The sequence below is a fragment of the Dipodomys ordii genome, unplaced genomic scaffold (assembly GCF_000151885.1).
Source record: "Dipodomys ordii isolate 6190 unplaced genomic scaffold, Dord_2.0 Scaffold94, whole genome shotgun sequence".
NCBI lineage: Eukaryota > Metazoa > Chordata > Mammalia > Rodentia > Heteromyidae > Dipodomys > Dipodomys ordii.
In genome coordinates, this window is record NW_012267310.1 from 934,968 (window position 1) to 943,367 (window position 8,400).

The 8,400-nt window shown below is 46.4% G+C and overlaps 1 protein-coding gene across 2 annotated transcripts in view; it reads right to left on the minus strand.

The window, feature by feature from the left end:
* LOC105993313 (chromosome unknown open reading frame, human CXorf23) overlaps positions 1-7,060 on the minus strand; it is a 59,286-nt gene extending 52,226 nt beyond the window's left edge. The window contains exon 1 of one of the 2 annotated variants that reach the window (XM_013026540.1): positions 7,029-7,060. The gene's annotated coding sequence lies outside the window, so the exon portion shown is untranslated. Of the gene's footprint in view, positions 1-6,978; positions 6,991-7,028 lie in introns of those variants that run through there. The other variant, XM_013026541.1, reaches the window with a different exon arrangement.
* Between the last annotated feature and the right edge of the window lie 1,340 nt (positions 7,061-8,400).

Genomic DNA, 8,400 nt, shown 5'->3' on the forward strand with positions numbered 1-8,400 from the left:
GCCCCACGATCGGACCCCCCCCCAAAAAAATACCCAGGACTGACACACAAAAAATGAGCAAATGATAGTTAATCAGGTTGCTGAGATCTAATGACTATTGTTCAAAAACAGCCTGAGCAGGAAAGTCTATGAAACTCAAATAGAATTAATCATCAAAAAGCCAGAAGTGGAGCTCTGGCTCAAGCAGTAGAGTGCCAGTCTAAAAGATAAAGTGTATACAGAGTTCAAGCCTCACTACCAGCAGCGTGCAGACAAGCACATATCCAGGCATATGAATATACACACACATACACATACACACATACACACATAAACACACACACACACACACACACACACACAAAATAGCCAGGCGCTAGTAGCTCATGCCTATAAACCCAGCTCTTCAGGAGGCTAAGATCTGAGGGTTGTGGTTCAAAGCCAGCCCAGGCAAGAAAGGCCATGAGATTCTTATCTCCAATAAATTACCAAAAAATCCAGAAGTGGAGCAGTAGCTCAAGTGGTAGAGCACTAGACTTCAGAAAAAAAAAAAAACCCCTCAGGAACAGAGTGCAGACCCTGAATTCAAGCCCTAGGACCAGCACAAATATTTGTAACATAAATAGCTAATAGGCATATAACATCACTAGTCATTAGGCTAATGTAAATCTAAACCATAATGAATGTCACTTTTCACCAATAAAGATAGTTATAGCTGGTGCAGGTGGGTCACACCTGTAATCCTAGCTACTCAGGAGGCTGAGATCTGAGGATTGAGGTTCAAAGCCAGCCGGGGCAGGAAAGTCTGTGAGACTCTTATCTCCAATAAAGCACTCGAAAACCCGACGCGGCACTGTGGCTCAAGCGGTAGAGCACTAGCCTTGAGCTGAAGAGCGCAGGGATAGTGCCCAAGCCCAGAGTTCAAGCCCCATGACCGACCAAAAAAAAAAGATAGTTATAATCAAAAAGATATATAATAACAAGTATTTTGAGGAAACAGACATAATGGATCACTCATCCATTGCTGGTGAAATGTAAAATGGCACAGCTACTTGAGAAAACAGTTTGGCAGTTACTCAGAAAGTTAAAATATATAGCTACCATATGGTCCAACTATTTCAATCCAGGTATGTAACCAAAAGAAAAAAAAGACAAATGTCCACATAAAATTCTATATTATCACAGGACCAAACTCATAACAGCCAAAAGATAGAAACAACCCAAACAACACCAAAGCAATAAATGAAAGAACAAAACCGTAGATTATATCTACAATGAAATATGACCAAAAGAAGAACAAAGTATAGCTGGGTGCCGGTGGTTCACGCCTAGCTACTCAGGAGGCTGAGATCTGAGAATAGAGGTTCAAAACCAGCCCAGGCAGGAAAGTTCGTGAGACTCTTATCTCCAATAACCCCCCCCCGCCCCCCCACTAGAAAACCGGAAGTGGTGCTGTGGCTCAAGCTGTAGAGCGCTCGCCTTGAGCTAAAGAGCACAAGGACAGCGCCCAAGCCCAGAGTTCAAGCCCCACGACCGACAAAAAAAAAAGAAGAAGAACAAAGTGAAGCTGGGCACCAGTGGCTCACGCCTGTAATCCTAGCTACTCAAGAGGCTGAGATCTGAAGATCACTGTTTGAAGCCAGCCCAGGTTAAGAAAGTCTGTGAGACTCTTAATTCCAACAAACAACCAGAAAGCCAAAAGTGGCACTGTGGCTCAAGTGGTAGAGTGCTAGCCTTAAGCTGAAGAGCTGAGGGACAGTGCCCTGGCCGAGTTCAGGCCCCACAACCAACAAAAAAAAATTTTTAAAGAAAAGAAAATGATTAAACAAAATTTATCAGCAAAGGACTGGCAAGGTGTCTCAGTGGTAGAGCGCTTGCCTGGCATGCATGAGTCCCTGGGTTTGATTCCTCAGCACCACATAAACAGAAAAAGCTAGAAGTGGCACTGTGGTTCAAGTGGTAAAGCACTACCCTTGAGCTAAAGAGCTGAAGGACAGTGCCTAGGCCCATAGTTCAAGCCCCACGACCAACAATGACAACAACAACAAAAAGCCAAAACAAAGCATTGTAAGAAAGACAGAGAGAGGTAGAATTAGAGGCAGGCACTACAAGTAATAACCACTATTGTTAACTTTTCTTTGCAGTCACCTAAAGGGATTCAGGATGCTCTCTCTCTCTCTCTCTCTCTCTCTCTCTCTCTCTCTCTCTCTCTCTCTCTCTCTCTCTCTTCCCAAAATCTGCAAATACTCAACTTTCTTATGTAAAAATAAAGAGAATAAGGAAAATAATTTAAAATGAGATAATTTAGAATTCTGTCATTAAAAAGTAAACCATTAAATACTACTATATACTACATATTACTACTATATTCTTTCTTTTTTTTGTAGGTTGTGGGGCCTGAACTCTGGGCCTGGGCGCAGTCCCTCAGCTCTTCAGCAAGGCTAGCGCTCTACCACTTGAGCTGTAGCACCACTTCCAGCTTTTTTCTGCTTATATGATACTGAGGAATCAAACCCAGGGCCTCATGCATGCAAGGCAAGCGCTCTACCACTGAGCCACCTTCCCAGCCCTCTTTTTTTTTAATCTGTATAACTTTTTCTTGATGAAAAAAATGGAAGAAAGTAAAAATATATAAAACAATAAAGGAAAATTAAAATCATCTACCAAATAAGTTTTAAAATCCTGACGAAAGGTATACATTGCTAAAAAGTAAACTCTCTAAATTTACCTTGTTAAATTATAAAGCTATAACAGACCAATTTCCACTGGCAAAAAAAAATTTATATAAGGAACAATCTCATAAAAAGCATCAGGCCCAGATGGTTTCAGGGTACCTGAGCAAACCTCCAAATATCAGATGGCCTCTATGCACTATAAGTTATTCCAGACACAGTTTAGCATAAAAAGGATCAAGCCTGCAAACATATCCACCTTAGAATGAAGAGAAACTAGCAAAGAGAGACTGAGAGGAACTTTGTGTGAAAACATAGGATGTCAGAAAATAAAGAGAGTTGTTTCAAGAAAAGGAGACATCCAAGGCAAATGCTGCATAGAGTAAGTAGAAAGTCAAGAGACTGAGAAGGCTATTAATAACTACTTTAAACAGTCAGGCAGAGAAAGTAAGGAGAAAATCTGGGTGGCAGCAGAGCAGTAAGGGGATCTAGGGAGGTTCTGAAATGGGATCAACTTGGGTAGATTTATTCTTGATAAGAAGAGACTATTTGCCTGGCATTAGGGAGCTAAGGTAGAATAACAGTGAGAGAGACAAGTCTGTCCAATTAGTGTGGTTTTCTTTATTCCTTAATATTAACTCCAATATTCTATATTTACATATTATCTCCTGTTTTGGGACCAACTGAATTTTCATCAGTGGTCATATTCTACATTATTTTAGCAAATATTACTAAGTGCCAGTGTCTGGAGGAACCAGGAAGAGCCCTAGCCTCATTCCCAGAGAAGCCCAAGTCTCTGGTGATAAGAATGGTCATAAACCATTCTTGGCTTGCTAAGTGCTATACAAATGCTATCCTATTTAATCCTCACAAGTACTTGTGAAAGCTGGGACTACCTCTATAACTTGATTGAAGAAACCAACTCAAAGAAAGGTTAACTATCTGCTCCAAAGACAGAATCCATGCTCTGGGACTCTAATACTAACACTTCTCTACCTTACAACTCCTACCTGCAGAAAATGATCCTGGGGGGGCCTGGGAAGGTGGCTCAGCGGTAGAGCGCTTGACTTGCATGCATGAGGCCCTAGGTTGGATTCCTCAGCACCACATAAGCAGAAAAAGCTAAAGTGGTGCTGTGGCTCAAGTGGTAGAGCACTAGCCTTGAGCTGAAGAGCTGAGGGACAGCACCCAAGCCCAGAGTTCAGGCTCCTCGACCAAAAACAAAAAAAGAAACGGAAAAAGAAAATGATCCTGGGGAGACTACCTGGTCACTTACTTAGATGCCCTGTCAGCAGAACTGATCTTCAGCACACTCAACAGTAGTTGACATACCAAATCCCATCTAAAATTGCCATCTAAATTTGGAAATCAGCTTTTATGCACTCTAGCTGCTTGGACAAGCTCTAGCCTCTAGCACATAAATACTATTGTTTACTTTATCACGAGACCAAGGGCTGTGTTTTAGCTTTATATCTGCCCCCTTTGCTTTATACAGCGTGAGTGCCTTGAAATATTTTCTAACCTTCACGCAGATTCATTCATTCTCCTAGTTTCAGAACTCTTGCTTTTCTTTTTCCGTATGGTTCTGAATGTTGAGCACAAGGCCCTGAACACTAAGTACATGCTGTAACACACAGCTACTCCCCCCAGACCCACTTGACACTATTTTGAATAGAATCTAGGGCAGCAGTATGAAACTTCAAACTTAAGGAGTGAAAGTGGGTGGGGAAAGGACTTTAGAACCTTTTCTCTTTTTCTGGTGCAGATACTGGGGCTTGAACTCAGGGCCTCAAAAGTCTCACGTGGCTATTTCACTCAAGGCTGGCACTCTCACTTGAGCCACACCTCCACTCTTGGCTTTCTGTCAGTTTCACAGACTTTCTGTGCCTGAGCTGACTTAAAAACTATGATCCTTAGATCTTAGCCTCCTGCATACCTAGGATTACATGCCTGAGCCACAAGCATGTGGAATCCTTTTTAAAAAAAATTTTTTTTGACAGTCCTGGGGCTTAAACTCAGGGCCTGGGCACTGTCCCTGAGCTACTTTTGCTCAAGGCTAACAGTTTACCATTTGAGCTAGAGCTCCACTTCTGGCTTTTTCTGTGTAGTTGGTACTGAGGAATCCAACCCAGCGATTCCTGCATGCTAGGAGAGCACTCTACCACTAAGCCACATTCCCAGCCCCTGGATTCCGGGGTTGTTTTGTTTTGTTTTGTTTTTTTGAGACAGGATCTCAGTAAGTTGCCAAACTGGCCTTGAATTTGCAATCCTCCTACCTCAGAATCCCAAGTGCTGAGATACAAAACAACTTTTGAACATAGATATTTACTTGAAAAACAATGATCCTTAAATCTATGCTCTAAGTACAAGAGAACATTTGACTCTTACAATCACCCAACATAAGGGAAAACAGCTAAAAAGAACTTTAAAGATTTCTGAGGGACACTGTGAAACTAGGAGGAGCTCAAAAGAAACTTTTAGTAGTAAAATATAATAATAGTAATAATAAAGCATTACTGGGTATGGGGCATAGTTCAGAGGTAGAATGATTGGGTAGCATGCTCCAGGCTCTGGGTTTGATTCCTCCATAACATTCTCAAAAAAAAAAATGAGGGGAAGTAAAGAGAGAAGGTGGTATGGAAAAAGGAAAGAAAAAAATAAAAATAAAATAAAACTTTACCATGCAATTACTATTAAAATACCGTTAAAAAATAAAGCATGGGCTGGGAAGGTGGCTCAGTGCTAGAGTGCTTGCCTTGCATGCATGAGGCCCTGGGTTCGATTCCTCAGCACCACAGAAGTAGAAAAATCCGGAAGTGGTGCTGTGGCACAAGTGGTAGAGTGCTAGCCTTGAGCTAAAGAACTGAGGGACAGCGCCCAGGCCCAGAGTTCAGCCGCTACAATCCACAAAAAAAGCACTATAGCCCAGCAGTGACATGTACCTGTAACCCCAGTACTTTTGAGAGCTGGAGTAGGAGGATTATTGTAATAGAGGAGTTTAGACCAACCCGAGCAACAAAAGAGACCTTCATGTCACAAAATAAATAAAAGCCACAGCCAAGCCTTTTCAAATTCCAGTCTTTCCATTTGGACTTGTTTCCAAAAAGGGGAAAGGGGCTGGATGTGAGAATCAGGTGGTAGAGTGATTAGCAATGAGTAAAAGCATCAAGCACCGCGTTGGAGTCCCAGTCTTAGACCAAAATGCGCCTGAATCTCAGAGAAAAAGAAAAGGAAAGGAAAAAACATACAAAAACTGAAGCTAGGTACTGGCGGTTCTTACCTGTAGTCCTAGCTACTCAGAAGGCTGATATCTGAGGATTGTGGTTCAAAGCCAGCCAGGGCAGGAAAGTCTCTGAGACTCTCATCTCCAATTAACCACTAAAAAGCTAAAAGTGGCACTGTGGCTCAAATGCTAGTTCTAGCTTTGAGCAACAGAGCTCAGGGACAGTGCTCAAGGGCCTGAGTTCAAGTCCCAGTACTTACACAAACAAAACAAATTTGTGTTTTAAATGCTGCAAAGGTTATTTCACCAGAAACTTAGGAGACTCTGATTTTTCTGCCTGTAGTTTGTGATTTGTTCTAGAAAGGAAAACCGATCGCTTAGGAAGGAGTTGGAAAAGCACCGCAGAAGAAAACTAAAGGGGAGAAGTTTTGCTCCCATTTCTTTCCTTCTTGACCTACTGACAAGACAGCCGTGACAGTGGCCCCGTTCCCTAAATACGTCACACAGAAACACACGAGCTGCGCCAATTTCCAGTACCCGTTTGTGCAAAGCCAAGTTTTACTCTGGCATGTACGATGAAGAGCAGCCTTCACTACTCATTGGAGACATGATCAGGGGGGAAAGGCCTCTGCGCGGCAGGAGCTTCTCAGCAGGACAAAGCGCGGGGGGGGGGGGACCCGCGACTCAGGTCTCTCGGGCGACGCGTGCACCGCCCCCGTGAGAACAAGGGCGCCTTCTCCCAGTCCGTCCTGGTGACAGTCGCTCCGATCCAAACGGACCGCAGTCTGTCCCACCACAGGGAAAAGTGGGAGCGGTAGCAGGTGCCTAGGCTCCAGCAGGGGACGATCGCACGGCCGAAGGGACACGGAGGAGCCAGAACTGGGCCGCCGCCGCTGCCGCCGCTGCTGCCGCCGCCGCTGCTGCCGCCGCCGCTACCGCCACCGCCGTCGCCGCCGCCGCCGCCGCCAAGGCAATGCTTTGGCTCAGGGGTTGGGGGGGGGTAGAGAAGACCCGGACCCCGAAAAGCCGAGCCACACAGCCGTACCGTCCCCTCCGTCGCACCCGCCACCCCGGAGAACCGCCTCTCCCGGACAACAGACACACCCTCCTCGGCTCGGGTCTCCGCGCCCCGCCCGCTCGCCACGGCCTCTCACCCAGCCGGGAAATCCCCGCCACCGCCACCGCCACCGCCGCCGTTGCTGTTGCTGCCGCTGCCGCCGCCGCCGCCGCCGCCGCCTCAGCCGTTGGCCACTCAGGCCTCGCCCCTCATGCAGCCGCCGCCTCTCACAGCAGCGGAACTACTGCTGCCACTGCTTCTCGGAGAGACCCGGAACCACTTCCTTCCGGAACGGCTTAGGCTCAACCCCCAACCTGGCCCTGCCCACTATCTCGGGCTCCCAGGCAAGCCCGCTCTCTCAAGGACCCCTTAAATCTCCGGGATGATGCCCCGCCCAAACGACTCCAACCAGCGCGCCTGCGCCCTCTGCCGACCATTCCCACGTTGGCCGCTCGGCCCAGTGCGCCTGCGCCCTCGGCCACCACCTGCCTAGTTCAGCTAAAGCACTTGCGCCTGCGCCCCCTCCTGCTATGAGAAGACCTAAACGAACCTGATCGCTTGGGTTCCTGGAAGGCTGGGGGTCCGGTTTGGGGCCGGAATGTGGTCACCTGGGTCAAGAAGAGAGAGGTGGCAGCCGAGCACCTTGCAGCCCTTGGCTTAGTGTTTAAAGCCCTTCCAGAAGCGGATCACTTGAATCTATTCCCAAATGGCCAATCCCCGCCTACTAATATCTGTAACTAGTCACAAAAACTTTAAGCATTCCCCCAGAGTTTCAAATGAAGCTTCTCCATGAAATAAACAAACCTCCTCTGCTGGACTGAAGAAGTTAAAAGAACCAATAAAAATCCGTGGCTCACACCTGTAATCTTATCCACTCAAGAGGCTGAAATCTGCGGATCGAGGTTCGAAGCCGTCTCTGGCAGGAAAGTCACCCAGACTTTTCAATTAACCTCCAGAAAACCGGAAATGTCGCTGTGGCTTAAAATGGCAGAACGCTACCTTTAAGGGAAAGGGAGCTCAGGGGGCAGTGCCTGGTCCAACAGCGGCAGCAACAACAACAAAACCCTCAACTAGCCCTCTCTTTCCTCCCTCACTCCATTTTTGGTGCAAGATACTCTGGACCATGCATGTGCTTAAGAAGGCACTTAGCACTCACCGGGCACTGGTAGTGACTCATGTCTGTCGGCTCCGGAAGGTGAAATCTGAGGATCGCAGTTCAAAGCCAGCCCAGCAGTAAAGTCTGCTAGACTCTCCAATTAACCACCAGGAAGCCAGAAGTGGCGCTGTGGATCAAAGTGGCAGAGCTCAAACCTTGAGCAAAAGGGAGCACCCAGACGCTGAGATCATGCCCCACAACCCATCAACTATCCCGCTCTCCTCTCCCTCGCCTACCTTGCTTCATTTTTGGTGCAAGAACCCGGGACCATGCATATGCTTAAGAAAGCACCCACACCTCACTAGGCACGGAT